The sequence below is a fragment of the Cherax quadricarinatus genome, chromosome 61 (assembly GCF_038502225.1).
Source record: "Cherax quadricarinatus isolate ZL_2023a chromosome 61, ASM3850222v1, whole genome shotgun sequence".
Lineage (NCBI taxonomy): Eukaryota > Metazoa > Arthropoda > Malacostraca > Decapoda > Parastacidae > Cherax > Cherax quadricarinatus.
The window spans coordinates 12,668-31,697 of NC_091352.1; the positions used below are offsets into that span (position 1 = coordinate 12,668).

The 19,030-nt window shown below is 41.2% G+C and overlaps 1 long non-coding RNA gene across 2 annotated transcripts; it reads right to left on the bottom strand.

Annotated features, from left to right (window-relative positions):
• Positions 1 to 5,100: 5,100 nt before the first annotated feature.
• On the bottom strand, positions 5,101 to 11,519 carry LOC138854485 (uncharacterized). Of its 2 annotated transcripts, none has more exons than XR_011393680.1 (4): positions 11,374 to 11,519; positions 9,512 to 9,586; positions 6,005 to 8,714; positions 5,101 to 5,418 (listed from the first exon to the last, which is right to left on the bottom strand). It is a non-coding gene; the product is annotated as an uncharacterized lncRNA (long non-coding RNA). The 2 variants fall into 2 exon arrangements; XR_011393681.1 differs by lacking the exon at positions 5,101 to 5,418 and adding an exon at positions 5,868 to 5,898.
• Positions 11,520 to 19,030: the final 7,511 nt, after the last annotated feature.

Below are 19,030 nucleotides of genomic sequence, written 5' to 3' on the forward strand. Positions count from 1 at the left end.
TGCCTTGGGCTACAATCCTTCCGTCGGTATTGCTACAATTTCGCGAACCATTGTAACTATACAGCTGAGCCCATGTATGGGGCAGCATTTATGTCAGTAAAAGTGTCTTAGTCGAAGTGAAGCTATTTTTCCCTTCCTCGGATCAAAATTGATTACCACCCTTTTACAATTTACTGTGTGGCCCATTCGAGTTTAACTCTTCCTATTAATTATAATACATCATAGATATTGCTATTTTTCCTTCAGTTTTTAGCTGCGTTATTATAATAATTATGTTGCTAGAGTTAATTAAAATATTTTTTCCTTTATACATATTCTTGACTCACATTCTTGTGTTTCTTCTTCTTTCATGTTGAGGTGTTGGAAGTGTTCGTTATATTACATAAGAGCAAGAAATCAAACTTTTCTCGTGTTACACGTGAAGATGCTTCAATAGCTTACGGGTGATTTACATATTTGATTTACATCTATAAACAATTGACTCATAAAGTGAGCATCATGGAGTCAGGTGTGTGTGGGCAGGATGTAAATAAAATTAAAAGTTTCACTTAAGAGTCTTATTCTTCATCTCAGAATTTGATTACAATCCCGAATTAGCTCTTCCAGGTTCCACTGACCGTGTGTCACGTCAGAATAGTTCTGTAAGTGCTTTTGTCAGAAAATAAACACCCATATACGTTTTCTATGGTCAACCACGTGAGCTTCAGTGATAGTAAAGGAGATGAAGTAGAAATCCCCTGTAAAAATCCCAAGATATTTCAGAGACCAACTTCTCAGTTTTACCCAACTGACCATTCTCTTGTGTGTTTTTTTATGCCCTAGTTATATTTAGAAGAACATGTGAGCTGTTCTAAATAACCATGAAGGAACACCCTAAGGAAAATGTATGGACCATTCTCGGAGGCCTTTTTTTTCAGTCTGTCATCACAGCCATAAGTGTAACATGAGGGGAAAAGAACAATGTTCTCCCAAAGGAAATAAAGAAAAAAACTTTTTTCAACATCGTCCTTCACATGTGAGAAGGAACTACCCACATACCTGCTACAACGTTATATACACTGACAGGTATATTTCTCAATGTATATACACTGACAGGTGTGTTGACAGTTGTATCTATCAATGCGTATAAATCGGCAGGTGTGCATCTGTCAGTATATACACTGACAGGTGTATATATATATTGGTAGGTATGTATTACTCAGTGTATATACAATGAAGGGTGTGTATCTATCAGGGTATATGAATTGACAGGTGTATATTTTTCAAGATATATACATTAACAAGCTTATCTTTCAGTGTATGTACAGTGAGGGATTCTCCCAGGGAGGGTCCTTGATGCCGGTGATGGGCTCTTGATCACAGGATCTGGCTTTTTCTTTCTCGGACTGCGCTGACTGCATTCAATGGAGGTGTCAAGTACAAGGTTTCACTCACTGGAGACGTCAAGGACAAGGTTTCACTCACTGGAGACGTCGAGTACAAGGTTTCACTCACTGGAGGCGTCAAGTACAAGGTTTCACTCACTGGAGACGTCGAGTACAAGGTTTCACTCACTGGAGACGTCGAGTACAAGGTTTCACTCACTGGAGGCGTCAAGTACAAGGTTTCACTCACTGGAAGTATCGAGTACAAGGTTTCACTACTTCGACCATTGGAGGCTCATGATCTAGGTTTTACCAACTGCAGGTGTTAAGTATAAATTTTCACTCGCTAAAAACTTCATTGGGTACCCAATAAATCTTCCACTATAGGTAAAACCTTGTATAACTAAAAGGTTGCTTGAAAAATACACAAAACAGCTTTGATTATACTGAGGCTTCAAGTGAAGCTTGACACTTACACTGTTGTGTCTTAATCCATTTAAAAGTTCGCAGCTTCTATTTTTTTATTTCTTTGCATTTGCCGATATATATATATATATATATATATATATATATATATATATATATATATATATATATATATATATATATATATATATATATATATATATATATATATATATATATATATATATATATATATATATATATATATATATATATATATATATATATATATATATATATATATATATATATATATATATATATATATATATATATATATATATATATATATATATATATATATATATATATCGGCAAATTACCTTGAAACCCTTCTTGAGGTTCACTGGTGTGCTCGGGGTGGGAGAAACATGGATTGTAAACAACGCTGCCCAGCTTTTGAGGTATCTCTGGCCGAGTGATCTAGAGCGTCACTTGGGAACCTTGTCAGCCTTCCCTGACGTGGCTTCGAACCCTGCTGACTGTGATCTTTCTTTCATACAATACGAAACACACATGATAATAAAAATACAATTATTTTTGCATATAATTTACTGTCGCAATAAAGAGTTTACTTTTTACACATTATTGTCTTGACAAACACATAACTCAAGATATCTCTGTTTTACTATCACATACTTGCCGTGAACTATGATTAAAATAGCCATGAAATATTCGAACATTTTCATAAAACGAACGAAAATTGTGACTTTTCAGCATGTCAAAAAAATTACATAAAACTTTGTAACTGCTATTTAGGTGTTCAGATTCCTAGTAATTATGTATAATTATCAAGTCTCGTGATTATCGTCAGTAACTATAGTCAGGTGACTTATAATTAGGTTAAATACCGCCTGTTGTGGCTAGGAAGTAGACAGGAGACCCTAGATAAGCACCGGTCATCTTCTCCCTCACACTGTACACCAGACCATGACTGGTGTTAATATTAAGTCTCGTAAACAGTAACTCATGAACAAGTAAATAAAGCAAGAGTCAAATGCTGAAGATAGTCTCACAATGAAGCCAAAATATATAGTTCATTTCTACTCAGTTTTTTTCCCGTCAGTAAGTTTATTTAGGCTTTATACATAAGTTTAAAGCTTTACAAAGGTCTTACATAGTATATAATGTAGAATTGAACCTAGGATGACCCAATAAATTCAATGTAATATTTTCGTGTTTATATCATAATTGCTTAAGTCACGTCTTATGTATAAGCTAGAATAATAACATTCTTCAAGGCAAATTAGCTGATCTATCACAAACTTCTGACAAGCTAAACATTACCAAGGTAAGAAGCTGTATCCCAGGACCTGGCAGTTAACTGGAGGGGCGATATGTGGCTAATGTAGGACGAGAGGGGGCGATATGTGGCTAATGTAGGACGAGAGGGGTGGTATGTGGGTCATGTTCTCTGTTTCTCTTTGTGTTTCACACTTCCTCTACCTAGATCGTATGGTCTTTAAATCTGGGAGGCTGATATAGTTTGTATTCTGGTATTTTTAATGGTAGGTAGAGCGAGGCTCTATTACACTTGTGCTCTATAAGTAAATTCAAACAAAAATAACATTTATTTATTCATTGGTTATTCTATAAAAATAAAAAAGAAACATTTGGAGAATTTAACACTAATTCGGATAAAGTATATTTTTTAATAAGTTAGTTTTCATTTAGGCCTCAAACATAATATTAAACCTTTCCGATGGTTTTGTGAAGTGTGTAGAATTTATTCTAAGATAACCCAGTAAAGGGATATATTTCCACTGTGTATTTTGATACTGAGACGAACATGCAAACTCTGACAGGAATCTCTGCCTACCGTCCTTACCGAGTGGATGTGTACTGCGTAATACTGTAATGATCTCATACAAACCAGAACCTTGTATCCTCAAAATTGAAACACCTTTACCAGGCAGGGCAGGGCAGCAGGGTAGGACAGGGCATTACAGGGAATGGCAGGACAGGGCATGACAGGGGTGAGCAGGGCAAGACAGGGCAGGGTAAGTGGGTTCGAGGCTACTGTCTCTCAGGAACACACAACGGATGAAGGACCTAACATTTTCTTTGATATTACCCAATTTGTCAGAAATTTACCACTGCATGACCCTAACTGGTTTATCGTTTTTTTCATGAAAGAAACCAATTAAATTATTGTCTTTAGGGTATCTTTCAGCGACTTTTATCACATACGCTTCTATCATCTTCCAGACTTTCTGCAACATGCAAAACACATATACAGTATTTATGTTGTTTGCTTCTTTCTTCCCGTGAATAACTAGATGATGATTATGAAGAAGAAAGTCATGAAATGCTATGACACTAGATACATTTGTCTTACGTTAGACACGTCTGTTAAACGCCAGACACGTCACTCAAACTCCTGGCATATATATCACACGTTAGGCACGGTTGTCAAATCCTATACACATATAATGAAAGACAGGCACGCTTGACACCCTTGTCATATGCCAGACACGTCTATTAAACATCAAACGCTTTTATCAAACACTATATACGTCTATTGAAAGCCGGATACATTTATCAAGGACCAGACCTACACATCAACCGCTAGACACATTTATCAAACATCACACACACCGATCTACCACTATGCATACACATCAGCCGCTAGACACATCTATCAACCTCCAGACCTACACATCAGCCGCTAGACACATCTATCAGCGTCCAGACCTACACATCAGCCGCTAGACACATCTATCAACCTCCAGACCTACACATCAGCCGCTAGACACATTTATCAACCTCCAGACCTACACATCAGCCGGTAGACATATCTATCAACCTCCAGACCTACACATCAGCCGCTAGACACATCTATCAACCTCCAGACCTACACATCAGCCGCTAGACACATCTATCAACCTCCAGACCTACACATTAGCCACTAGACACATCTATCAACCTCCAGACCTACACATCAGCCGCTAGACACATCTATCAACCTCCAGACCTACACATCAGCCACTAGACACATCTATCAACCTCCAGACCTACACATCAGCCGCTAGACACATCTATCAACCTCCAGACCTACACATCAGCCGCTAGACACATTTATCAACCTCCAGACCTACACATCAGCCGCTAGACACATCTATCAACCTCCAGACCTACACATCAGCCGCTAGACACATCTATCAACCTCCAGACCTACACATCAGCCGCTAGACACATCTATCAACCTCCAGACCTACACATCAGCCGCTAGACACATCTATCAACCTCCAGACCTACACATCAGCAACCTCCAGACCTACACATCAGCCGCTAGACATATCTATCAACCTCCAGACATACACATCAGCCGCTAGACACATCTATCAACCTCCAGACCTACACATCAGCCGGTAGACATATCTATCAACCTCCAGACATACACATCAGCCGCTAGACACATCTGTCAACCTCCAGACCTACACATCAGCCACTAGAAACATCTACCAACCTCCAGACATACACATCAGGCGCTAGACACATCTATCAACCTCCAGACCTACACATCAGCCGCTAGACACATCTATCAACCTCCAGACCTACACATCAGCCACTAGACACATCTATCAACCTCCAGACCTACACATCAGCCGCTAGACACATCTATCAACCTCCAGACCTACACATCAGCCGCTAGACACATCTATCAACCTCCAGACCGACATATCTATCAACCTCCAGACATACACATCAGCCGCTAGACACATCTATCAACCTCCAGACCTACACATCAGCCGGTAGACATATCTATCAACCTCCAGACATACACATCAGCCGCTAGACACATCTATCAACCTCCAGACCTACACATCAGCCGGTAGACATATCTATTAACCTCCAGACATACACATCAGCCACTAGAAACATCTATCAACCTCCAGACATACACATCAGGCGCTAGACACATCTATCAACCTCCAGACCTACACATCAGCCGGTAGACATATCTATCAACCTCCAGACATACACATCAGCCGCTAGACACATCTATCAACCTCAGACCTACACATCCGGTAGACATACACATCAGCCACTAGAAACATCTATCAACCTCCAGACATACACATCAGGCGCTAGACACATCTATCAACCTCCAGACCTACACATCAGCCACTAGAAACATCTATCAACCACTAGACATATACATTAACCACAACCACTAGACATATACATTAACCACGAGACACATCTATCAAACGCCAGACACGCACATTAACCACGAGACACATCTGACAAACGCCAGACACGCTCAGTATTAACCACGAGACACATCTATCAAACGCCAGACACGCACATTAACCACGAGACACATCTGACAAACGCCAGACACGCTCATTATTAACCACGAGACACATCTATCAAACGCCAGACACGCACATTAACCACGAGACACATCTGTCAAACGCCAGACACGCACAATAACAGCGTCTGGCGTATCATACGCCAGACACCAGACACACTTATTAGAGTATTATACACCAGTACATCTGTCAAATACCAGAGACACATCTATATAACAAGGTGCCATGTGATTCTCTCTATGAAGGTTCTATCACTGATCAACTAATACTATTTAATTAAAAAATGCATTAAGGAATTTTTTATGGTTACCTGACAACCTGAAGTTTTATATATTGCTGATAAGGTCTGTTTTCAGCCTTCCTTACTTAAACTTACGCCCGTAGTAGTAGTAATTATCCTAATTGTGGACTTAATTAAGGCATAATGATATGTAGAATTTGTGCAGCTACGAAAATGACCCCGCGAGGACAACTGTAGACTTAAGATATGTTTGGGATGTAGAACTCTTATAAACTGGATGGTTTAAGCTTGTTTGGTAAAGCTTTAACGCTTGATGGTTCTTGAAGTCATGGAACATGCATCAGAGAGGACACATTACTGGCTAACACAGTTAATGGCCATTTCTGACGTCATGAATCACGCCTCTGAGAAACTTACTCATTAGCTCAGTTAACCAATTAACTAACTCTCCTACTACAGATCATTCTATCGCATTGTTCATCTGAACTTTTTATTCAATTTCTAACTGATTCCGTTACTGTTCACTCTATCATAATTATCTTCTAAGCCAACCCAGACAAGGTATTGTAAGCAGGGAAAGCTCAAGGAGATATAGTCCAAGGACAGAGGGGATCATAACACACACACACACACTCATGGCCAGAGTACGGGCTCGACACTCCGGACTTTCACATCAGTTCGACCAACAATAAAATTGTTCAGGTGAGCGTAAACACGATGTTTTAGGAATAAACACTAACAAGATATATAACAGAAGTGAGTAACCCAGCTTTGATGGCTAGCCCCTTCCTTCCTTCCTTCCTTCCTCCCTTCCTCCCTTCCTTCCATCCTTCCTTCCTTCTCTGTGTTGAGGCGCTAATGATACAAGAATACTATAATAACCTACAATTTAAAACGTCACCCTTTTTAACTTAAGGTTCCCATCAAGAGTGGCATCTTGATGCTATAGAACTTTCGATCCAAGGAAATGGAGCTAAGCTTCCTTTCCTTGCATCATACCTGATCCTAATCATTTCCCATTCCCCAGGCTGTGTGCGTCCCCTACGGGCTTAGGGCTTTCTCACTACAGTAACAGCCACAACAAAGAGGCTGGACGTGAGCTGTTTGGAAAGATATGTATTATTACTGTATTCGTAGGAAAGCACTAAACCCGTAAGGGTCTGACAGCTCCTGGGAAATGGGACAGATGGAAGGTAATTAGGTCTGTGTTGTAGAGGTCTGAGCGGCGCTCAGACCTCTACAACATAACTGTCCTCAAAGATCTGTTAAGTTATACCATAAATTAAGTAAAGATCCTGGACTTCACCTTACGAAAGAGACAAAACAAATGTTATAGTAATTATAGACAAGGTAGATTATAGTGGAAAAGTGAACATGGTGTTAGAAGACAGGGAACTTACGTGCATCTTAAGGTACTGTGTTGTCACTGCTACTCTCAGTTCTTTGTAATAATTCCGGAGGATTATAACTGGTGCTCGCGTTCACTCACATAACTGGTGCTCGCGTTCACTCACATAACTGGTGCTCGCGTTCACTCACATAACTGGTGCTCGCGTTCACTCACATAACTGGTGCTCGCGTTCACTCACATAACTGGTGCTCGCGTTCACTCACATAACTGGTGCTCGCGTTCACTCACAATGGCTCACCATCAAAGCAAGAGTTACCCTATTTTTTTAACTTTCCTCAACAAAATTCTAGAAGAAAACTCAGAGCAGTTCGAATTAATGTGTTAAAGGAAGGAGAAAAATCTGAAGAGCGGGGCTCGAACTGGTGAACGTTCACAGCTGGTCAAGTCGAGGTGATCCATGGCTTAACATGACTGAACATGATACTGCCTCACCTACTCCCCCATGTGACCGAAACTTTCTCAAACATACATACACACACACACACACACATATATATATATATATATATATATATATATATATATATATATATATATATATATATATATGTGTGTGTATTATATATATATATATATATATAATATCAATATACTCTACTCTTCTTTTTCTGTCTCTGATGTGTCTTTATCTCCTCCTTTCTCTCCCTCTCCAGTTGCGTCTCCTTCATCTTCCTTACTTATTTCCTCTTCTCCTGCCTCCTTTTCTTCACTCTCTTCCTTCTCTTCTTCCACTTCTTCCTTATCAGACGTCTTCTCTGCTCCCTCGTCTGACTTCTCCTCTCCTTCTGCCTCGTCTACCTCACCTTCCTTCTGCTCTTCACTTTCTCCCTCTTCTGTGCCATCTTCACCGCTCTTATCTTCCTCGCCGCCTTTATCTTCGTCTTTCGCCTCTCCATCCTCTGCTGCTTCACCAGCTAAACAAAGAATAACAACCAGTGGAAGATAAACGAAGGAATCACTTGTATACAGAACTTAGCAACAGAGATAACACAAGATAAACTTTTTTCAGGAACTCTACAAATAATTTTGCAGACAGTTGTATAAATCCATGCAGTGGTTCTGATGGCAATTTCTATTGAAGAATTTAAGGTATACCTGGAGCTTACTTTTAGAGAGTTCCGGGGGTCAACGCCCCCGAGGCCCGGTCTGTGACCAGGCCTCATGGTGGATCAGGGTCTGATCAACCATGTGAATTACTGTTCTGAATAACTGTTCTGACTGGCTTTAAATCATTAATGCTGAAGCTTACAAAGTTTATTGAGACTCAGGTACACTTAAGTACAATTATTATGCTTAGTGTAAATTACCCAGGATAACCAAAAAACAAGTCAAAGTGACTTATTTCCATTGGTTGATTAGGTCCTCATCCACCATGAAGCCTGGTCACAGACCGGGCCGCGGGGGCGATGACCCCCGAAACCCTCACCAGGTATACTCCAGGACCATAACCGACATTAGTGACATATTATATACATGTAGAAAGCAACTGGTTATGCAGAGCATAACCCCGGTAAGGGTTTCCACCCGTACCGGGGATCAAACCAAAGGCCTCAATGTGTGAGCTGAGTGCGCTACCAACCGAGCTACGGGCACTCTGACTTACAATATCTGTACTTCATGGATACGCTGATACCTTCCTCGGATCACACAGCTACTGAAAGAAATCAAGTATTGTATTTCACAGTATTATCAGTAGTAATTATTATCTTACCTCCTCCATCATCAGCTTCCGCTCCTCCCACACCATTATCACCTCCTTCATCCTCACCTTTATCTGCTCCTGACTCTGCAACAACAAGATAGTTCCCCCTGAAATGACTTTAACTAAACATAGAAAACGATTTTGCATAACAAGAGAAAATGAAAAATAACTTACAGTTGTCTAAGATTAGATTTGTTGGGATTTTTAACTCAGGGTGGGGAGAGTTAGCTATCCAAGACAGTCAGGGGTAAGGAAGGTTATCCACCCAAGATAACTCGGGGTAGGGAGGGTTATCCATTCAGGTCAACCCAAGAAAGTTCGTACATCATGGTCTGTCTTATTTCCATTGTGGTCCTTTAATCTTGTCTCCCAGGATGCCACCCACACCAGTCCATTAACGCCCAGGTACCTAGTTACTGCTAGGTGAACACTGACAGCAGGAATAAGGTGATTAACACCTAGGTACCTACTTACTGCTAGGTGAACAAGGGTTGCAGGTGTAAGGAAATATGCCCAACATTTCCACCCATATCTGGGATAAAACCCGGACACTCAGTGTGTGTGGCGAGAGCGTTGCCAACCAAGCCACGGGACACCCATGTATTTTATAAATCTTAAGATGAATATTTTGACTCAAGAAATCGTAATGACACGATTGCAAACAAACCATACCCCCGGCCGGGATTAAACCCGCGGTCGGGCTGGAGTTTTGAGACTCTATGACGGCGGGTTAAAGCCCGGCCGGGGTTATGGTATGAATATTGTGACTATTAAAGGATGAAGAACCACATGATATATGTTACCAATATTAAGTGTGGTCAACACAGTGACAAAAACTACTCTTTCTGAACGTAAATTCATTACATATATACATAACAAAAATAACAGAAATTTCTATAAAATCATACAAAAAAATATTAACATGACTTGTGTTCAGTGTGGGTGTGACAGCAGCGTCCAGCAGCTCTTGTGGCCTGATAAGCTTTCGCTTCACACGGCGAGAGCCTGGGTTCGATTCCCAGCCAGGGTAGAAACATTGGGCGCGTTTCTTTACATCTGTTTGTCTATGTTCACCCATCAGTAAAATGGGTACCTGGGTGTTAGTGGACTGGTGTGGGTCGCATCCTGGGACACTGACCTAATTTGCGGGAAATGCTGTGCATAACACGGGGCTTTCTGTATAGTCAGTATGTCATTGATGTCAGATATTATTATTTATTATGGTCTGTAATGACACGATTGCAAATAAACCATATTACCTTGTACATGTACTTGTAGTAAATAGCACAGGCAAAGATATTATTATTTATAGTGGCTAGCTGGTCTAGTGGCTAGCGCGACGGGCTGGAGTTTTGAGACTCTATGACCGCGGGTTCAATCCCGGCCGGGGGTATGGTTTATTTGCAATCGTGTCATTACGATTTCTTATTATCGACAAGTTTTCCTGATATATCTTGATGGCTACGTCGGGGGTATGGTTTTGATGGCTACGTCTAGGTGACGATGGTTCACTCTGGGATGCTGTTTCACACAAACTGTACATGTTGGAGCAAATTTAAACTCAGATTTGTGAACAGCGTTTCAAATTTAATTAGAAACACATTGTTAAACTAAAACCATACATATATATATACATATATATATATATATATATATATATATATATATATATATATATATATATATATATATATATATATATATATATATATAAATATATATATATATATATATATATATATATATATATATATATATATATATATATATATATATATATATATATATATATATATATATATATACATATATATATATTCAAAAGGAGCGCATTATGATGGCTCGCTCATGAGAACTAGAGTATACCTCACCTTCCACCTCGTTCACCTCTGCTTCCTGCTCGCTCACCTCCTCCTCCAGCTGGGACTTGCTCTCTGGGGGAGAAGAAACACGCGAGAAAGTGGAGGTAGTAAAACTTGCTTTATAATAAAGCAGGGAAGGAAGGAAGGGAATATATATGGTGAGTGTGAAGGAAGAAGTTCTCTCTCTCTCTCTCTCTCTCTCTCTCTCCCACTAACACAGACAAACTGGTGATGTAGACGAAGTCTTACAACACAAAAGTATTATGGTATCAAAATTCCTCAGATCAAGAGCCCTTCAGGGGTATCACAGTTATATCACTGAATCTTCTGCCTTGTTATCATAGTAATACAAAGATTCCCTCAACACTTGAAAAGACTATGTCATAATGTGTTCAAATAAGAGCAACACTTACATTAAAATGTCTGAGTTACATCAATCACCACAAGTTAGGAAACACTAGTATTGCCTTAACTCTGAGTGATAACATTCTGATGTCACCATAATAAACTAGCATCAAAGTTTACTCAATCACACTCTCTACACACTGAAAATAATATCCCTGTGTACCAGTGAGGTGTCTTAACTAACAGCACGACAGTAGTAAGTGCTGTCATCATAACTCAGAATATGATGTAGTTTGCAACTGGACTGATCCCGGAAATTGATGGGGATACACTACGAGGAGAAATTTTGCCAATTTAATATAAGCACTTTAGAGTTGAGAACTCTGGGAGACACGATTACGACGTATGTGGTAGTTGATAAATAAACAATGGTGATAAAATATTTGTAACAAGATCGTGGTCAAAGGGAACATAGATAAAAGCTAAAAGCATTACATGAACCATACACACGTTTATAAATACGTCTTTAGTCAGGAATATATACACAGCGTTATATGTTATTTGTGTGTGTATATATATATATATATATATATATATATATATATATATATATATATATATATATATATATATATATATATATATATATATATATATATATATATATATATATATATATATATATATATATATGTATACTGAGAGTTTAATACCTATTTCAGGTATTAAATAGTTCTTGACCGATGACGAGCCGATAACATAGTCTTAATGCCCCTTTGAGTTTTAAACCCAATTACCCAAATACCCAACTTCAGTCTTACGATGACAGGGGAAGTGAAGTGACCTAGTTAACGAAGAAATGGAAGCAAACTATCGACACACTTTTAACAGAAAGTTTACAAGAGCCATGACAACAGGACTGAGGAATGACAATATATGTTAAGAGACGAGGACAGCAGCAATGCGTCGACACCAACATTAACAAATCGATGAGTACTGAACCTTGAAGTACACCTGTGCACTGCCGCAGTGCTGAGCTTTACCGCAAGTTCTGTGTCCAGGAGTCAAGGCTGTGACCACACTCACATGGCACTGAGTTATTGTGTTTAATGTGTGTGTGTGTGTGTGTGTGTGTGTGTGTGTGTGTGTGTGTGTGTGTGTGAGTGTGTGTGTGTGTGTGTGTGTGTGTGTGTGTGTGTGTGTGTGTGTGTGTGTGTGTGTGTGTGTGTGTGTGTGTGTGTGTGTGTGTGTGTGTGTGTGTGCGTGTGTCTGGGCCTAGACTTTTAACCAGTATTGGTCATCATTATTGGCTGCTTGCCTCTTGCGTCCTCTCATACTGTAAATAATTTTCTAAAATATCCTTCATTTATGTCGAAGACAGTTTGTACTAGTGTAGCCTCGTGTACGGTGCCAAAGCTCTGCACTTAATGTTCTCCGGAGATATGCTCGGTGTGATGTACTCTCCAAGGCTGCTCTCCTTGGTTATTATTATATTCGCGGGCCATGCCAAACCCATATGAGTCATAGAGAACTTAGAGAGAGGAAGGTTTAATCAGAATTGATCAGAGGAACAGGAGGGTGAATCCAATTACTTGAATCAATAATTCTTAGCCAGAATCAAGGAGACTCCTTCTCCTGGACGGTTATTGGCTGAAGATCCCAGTTTATGTCTGCCCAGACTGTAGTTTATGTCTGCCCAGACTGTAGTTTATGTCTGCCCAGACTGTAGTTTATGTCTGCCCAGACTGTAGTTTATGTCTGCCCAGACTGTAGTTTATGTCTGCCCAGACTGTAGTTTATGTCTGCCCAAACTGTAGTTTATGTCTGCCCAGACTGTAGTTTATGTCTGCCCAGACTGTAGTTTATGTCTGCCCAAACTGTAGTTTATGTCTGCCCAGACTGTAGTTTATGTCTGCCCAGAATGTACTTTATGTCTGCCCAGACTGTAGCTTATGTCTGCCCTGTAGTTTAGCCCAAACTGTAGTTTATGTCTGCCCAAACTGTAGTTTATGTCTGCCCAAACTGTAGTTTATGTCTGCCCAGACTGTAGTTTATGTCTGCCCAGACTGTAGTTTATGTCTGCCCATGTCTGCCCAGACTGTAGTTTATGTCTGCCCAAACTGTAGTTTATGTCTGCCCAAACTGTAGTTTATGTCTGCCCAGACTGTAGTTTATGTCTGCCCAGACTGTAGTTTATGTCTGCCCAGACTGTAGTTTATGTCTGCCCAGACTGTAGTTTATGTCTGCCCAGACTGTAGTTTATGTCTGCCCAAACTGTAGTTTATGTCTGCCCAAACTGTAGTTTATGTCTGCCCAAACTGTAGTTTATGTCTGCCCAGACTGTAGTTTATGTCTGCCCAAACTGTAGTTTATGTCTGCCCAGACTGTAGTTTATGTCTGCCCAGACTGTAGTTTATGTCTGCCCAAACTGTAGTTTATGTCTGCCCAAACTGTAGTTTATGTCTGCCCAGACTGTAGTTTATGTCTGCCCGGATTGTAGTTTATGATGTCTGCCCAGACTGTACTTCATGTCTGCCCAGACAATAGTTTATGTCTGCCCAGACTGTAGTTTATGTCTGCCCAGATTGTAGTTTATGATGTCTGCCCAGACTGTACTTCATGTCTGCCCAGACAATAGTTTATGTCTGCCCAGTCTGTAGTTTATGTCTGCCCAGACTGTAGTTTATGTCTGCCCAGACTGTAGCTTATGCCATAGTACTGCTCCTTGGGGGACCCCACTTGTTATATGTGAGTGTGGAAGTTCAAGACGACTATAGTGTCTCAGATGTTCGTGAAAACAGTTACCATTTTATCAAAGGCACTTGTTGAGAAGACACTTAGCTTGTGTGTGTGTGTGTGTGTGTGTGAGGTGTCCTTCACTTATCTCAGTTTCAGTCAAGTAAGTGTAAGCAGCTAAAACTTCCTTCTGACTGTCAACCCTTCCTTATGTTTCCTTGTTTTTTGCTTGCAGCGAGTCACTGTGGTGGTGTCCAATAAGCAGAGTGGGAGGTGGTCACGAGCAGTGACACACACACAGATTATCGTACACAGTTACGTTGCCCAGGTCAACCTTCGTACGTGAGGTGCCACTGAATAACGTACTTAGCCACCAGTCCTACCTAACTCCTCCTACCTACCACACACTAGGCTTTCTGGTGATAATATTCACTTTTCTTTCTCTTTTGACTCTCAGGACGCGGCTGAGAATTACTACCTTCTATATTTTCTTATTTGCATCTCATTTTCATATTTTATTCTTTACTTATATTCAGTTTTTATTTCTATAACTTAGTATAACATCTCGTCACCTACCAGAACTAATTATTTCCTTAATGTTTGGTATTCTCTGATTCACTGCAGTACCTTTCCTGTTATTCCTGTCAGCTCCTCTAGTTTTACACTAACCTCTTATGCGGAACGGTGTCGAAAGAAAATGCAGTCTAACTACCATGTCGTAAAACTCCAGGAGGTTTGTGACACAGGATTTCCCTTCCCTGAAACTGTGCTGGTTATCGTGTACAACCTCATTCCTTTCTAAGTGCTCCACCACTCTTCTCCTTATAATCTTCTCCATGACCTTGCGGTGCCCCTCAAGGAAGGTTCCTTGATGTTGGTGAGGGGCTCTTGATCAAGGGAACTGGATCTTTGCTCCAGTTCCCTGAATTAACCCTGAATACCTTCCATCCCCCCCCCCACAGGCGCTGTATAATCCTACAGGTTTAGCGCTTCCCCCTTGATTATAATAATAATCCATGACCTTGCATACTATACATTTCAGTGAAACTGGTGTGTAGTTTAATGCTGCGTGTCTGTCTTAAAGATTGGAACTACGTTTGCTGTCTTCCATACCTCAGGTAGTTGCCCTGCTTCGATACATATGTTGAATATTGTTAGTGGCACACAGCGCCTCTGCTCCTCTCAAGACCTACGGAGAGATGTTGCTTGGTCCCACTGCTTTAGAGGTATCAAGTTCACTTAGCAGCCTCCTCACTTCCTCCTCCTTTGTTGTATGTATCGTCTCCAGCACTTGTTGGTGCACTCCACCATTCCGGCTTTCTGAAGTATTTCTGTCTCCAATGAAAATATTTCCTTATATCACATGTTGAGTTGTTCACATACTTCTTAGTCGTTGCTGTACTCGCCTAGTTGTACTCACCTAGTTGTACTCACCTAGTTGAGGTTGCAGGGGTCGAGTCCGAGCTCCTGGCCCCGCCTCTTCACTGATCGCTACTAGGTCACTCTCCCTGAACCGTGAGCTTTATCATACCTCTGCTTAAAGCTATGTATGGATCCTGCCTCCACTACATCGCTTCCCAAACTATTCCACTTACTGACTACTCTGTGGCTGAAGAAATACTTCCTAACATCCCTGTGATTCATCTGTGTCTTCAACTTCCAACTGTGTCCCCTTGTTACTGTGTCCAATCTCTGGAACATCCTGTCTTTGTCCACCTTGTCAATTCCTCTCAGTATTTTGTATGTCGTTATCATGTCCCCCCTATCTCTCCTGTCCTCCAGTGTCGTCAGGTTGATTTCCCTTAACCTCTCCTCGTAGGACATACCTCTTAGCTCTGGGACTAGTCTTGTTGCAAACCTTTGCACTTTCTCTAGTTTCTTTACGTGCTTGGCTAGGTGTGGGTTCCAAACTGGTGCCGCATACTCCAATATGGGCCTAACGTACACGGTCCTTATTAAGATGTACAGGGTCCTGTGTGTGTGTGTGTGTGTGTGTGTGTGTGTGTGTGTGTGTGTGTGTGTGTGTGTGTGTGTGTGTGTGTGTGTGTGTGTGTGTGTGTGTGTGTGTACTCACCTATTTGTACTCACCTATTTGTGGTTGCAGGGGTCGAGTCCTAGCTCCTGGCCCCGCCTCTTCACCGGTTGCTACTAGGCCCTCTCTCTCCCCGCTCCATGAGCTTTATCAAACCTCGTCTTAAAACTGTGTATGGTTCCTGCCTCCACTACGTCATTTTCTAGGCTATTCCACTGCCTTACAACTCTATGACTGAAGAAATACTTCCTACTATCTCTCTGACTCATTTGTGTCTTCAACTTCCAATTGTGGCCTCTTGTTTCTGTGTCCCCTCCCTGGAACATCCTGTCCTTGTCCACCTTGTCTATTCCACGCAGTATTTTATATGTCGTTATCATGTCTCCCCTGACCCTCCTGTCCTCCAGTGTCGTCAGGCCGATTTCCCTTAATCTTTCTTCATAGGACATTCCCCTTAGCTCTGGAACTAACCTTGTTGCAAACCTTTGTACTTTCTCTAGTTTCTTGACGTGCTTTATCAAGTGCGGGTTCCAAACAGGTGCTGCATACTCCAGTATGGGCCTGACATACACGGTGTACAGTGTCTTGAATGATTCCTTACTAAGGTGTCGGAATGCTGTTCTCAGGTTTGCCAGGCGCCCATATGCTGCAGCATATGTATGTGTGTGTGTATGTGTGTATGTGTGTATGTGTGTGTGTGTGTGTGTGTGTGTGTGTGTGTGTGTGTGTGTGTGTGTGTGTGTGTGTGTGTGTGTGTGTGTGTGTGTGGGTGGGTGGCCTGGTGGTGACCTTGTTGCACGAGGACACGAGGACACAGGGTTGAAACTCCTGGGCGAGACAAGAGGGAATTATGGGTGATGAGGGTCGTGCGAGTCTGAATTCTGACCAGACACCACCTGCGTCGAAAGATAGAGAGAGAGAGAGAGAGAGAGAGAGAGAGAGAGAGAGAGAGAGAGAGAGAGAGAGAGAGAGAGAGAGAGAGAGAGAGAGAGAGAGAGAGAGGAAGAGGGAGAGGGAGAGGGAGAGAGAAAGAGAACTACTGTTTAAGTTCCTACTGTTGGTACTAGCAGCTCTAACAGTACGTCCCTACTATGCCCTGGGTGTTGCATGGTCAAGTCATCGTTGCGTTGTTCTTGTGTACTGAGAACAATACTGTGTCAACCAGAGACAGACACTGCATGGTATCTTCTTGAATTTAATATGTGCAATATGCTTGTCCTGCTGGGTCTTAAATAACTGTAATGTATTTACATCTTCACTAGACAGTCTAATTCAGTGCTCTATAACTCTGTTAAAAAATATTGCTTACATTTCTGTTGCTCCTCTTGCTTCAGAGTTTCGTTCCATTGTTTGGACAATTGACTCAGTTTGCACTTCAAATGTTACTGTTTGCTGTTTCGATGGTTAGGATGAGATCTCATCGTCTCTTAAGTGAGAATAAGTTAAGTGCTTTGAGACTTACTCATATTGTTTGTATTTTACTGATGGTATGAGGTTACTAGCTGTCTCTGTACCCTCCCCACACCATCTTCGATTTTTATATATTGTGGAAACCATAACTGGTCATTGTGTTAAGGTGCCGTCACTGGTCACTACATTAATTAAGGTGCCGTCTAACGTGTGAGAGAGAGAGAGAGAGAGAGAGAGAGAGAGAGAGAGAGAGAGAGAGAGAGAGAGAGAGAGAGAGAGAGAGAGAGAGAGAGAGAGAGAGAGAGAGAGAGAGAGAGGCTGAGAATGTTTATAATGTTGTTTTGCACAAGTCTGTGAAACACAGAATTCTCTCATTATTATTATTATTATTATAATAATGAAAATCGCTATACCCGTCACACAACTATGTTACTCTGCTGCTGACACAGATATATTATCTGCTAGATAAGATAAGATAAGATTTCGTTCGGATTTTTAACCCCGGAGGGTTAGCCACCCAGGATAACCCAAGAAAGTCAGTGCGTCATCGAGGACTGTCTAACTTATTTCCATTGGGGTCCTTAATCTTGTCCCCCAGGATGCGACCCACACCAGTCGACTAACACCCAGGTACCTATTTGCTGCTAGGTGAACAGGACAACAGGTGTAAGGAAACGTGTCAAATGTTTCCACCCGCCGGGAATCGAACCCGGGCCCTCCCTGTGTGAAGCGGGAGCTTTAGCCACCAGACCACTCTGCTGCTGACACAGATATATTGTCTGCTATGTTACTCTGCTGCTGACACAGATATATTGTCTGCTATGTTACTCTGCTGCTGACACAGATATATTGTCTGCTATGTTACTCTGCTGCTGACACAGATATATTGTCTGCTATGTTACTCTGCTGCTGACACAGATATATTGTCTGCTATGTTACTCTGCTGCTGACACAGATACATTGTCTGCTATGTTACTCTGCTGCTGACACAGATACATTGTCTGCTATGTTACTCTGCTGCTGACACAGATACATTGTCTGCTATGTTACTCTGCTGCTGCCACAGATATATTGTCTGCTATGTTACTCTGCTGCTGACACAGATATATTGTCTGCTATGTTACTCTGCTGCTGACACATACA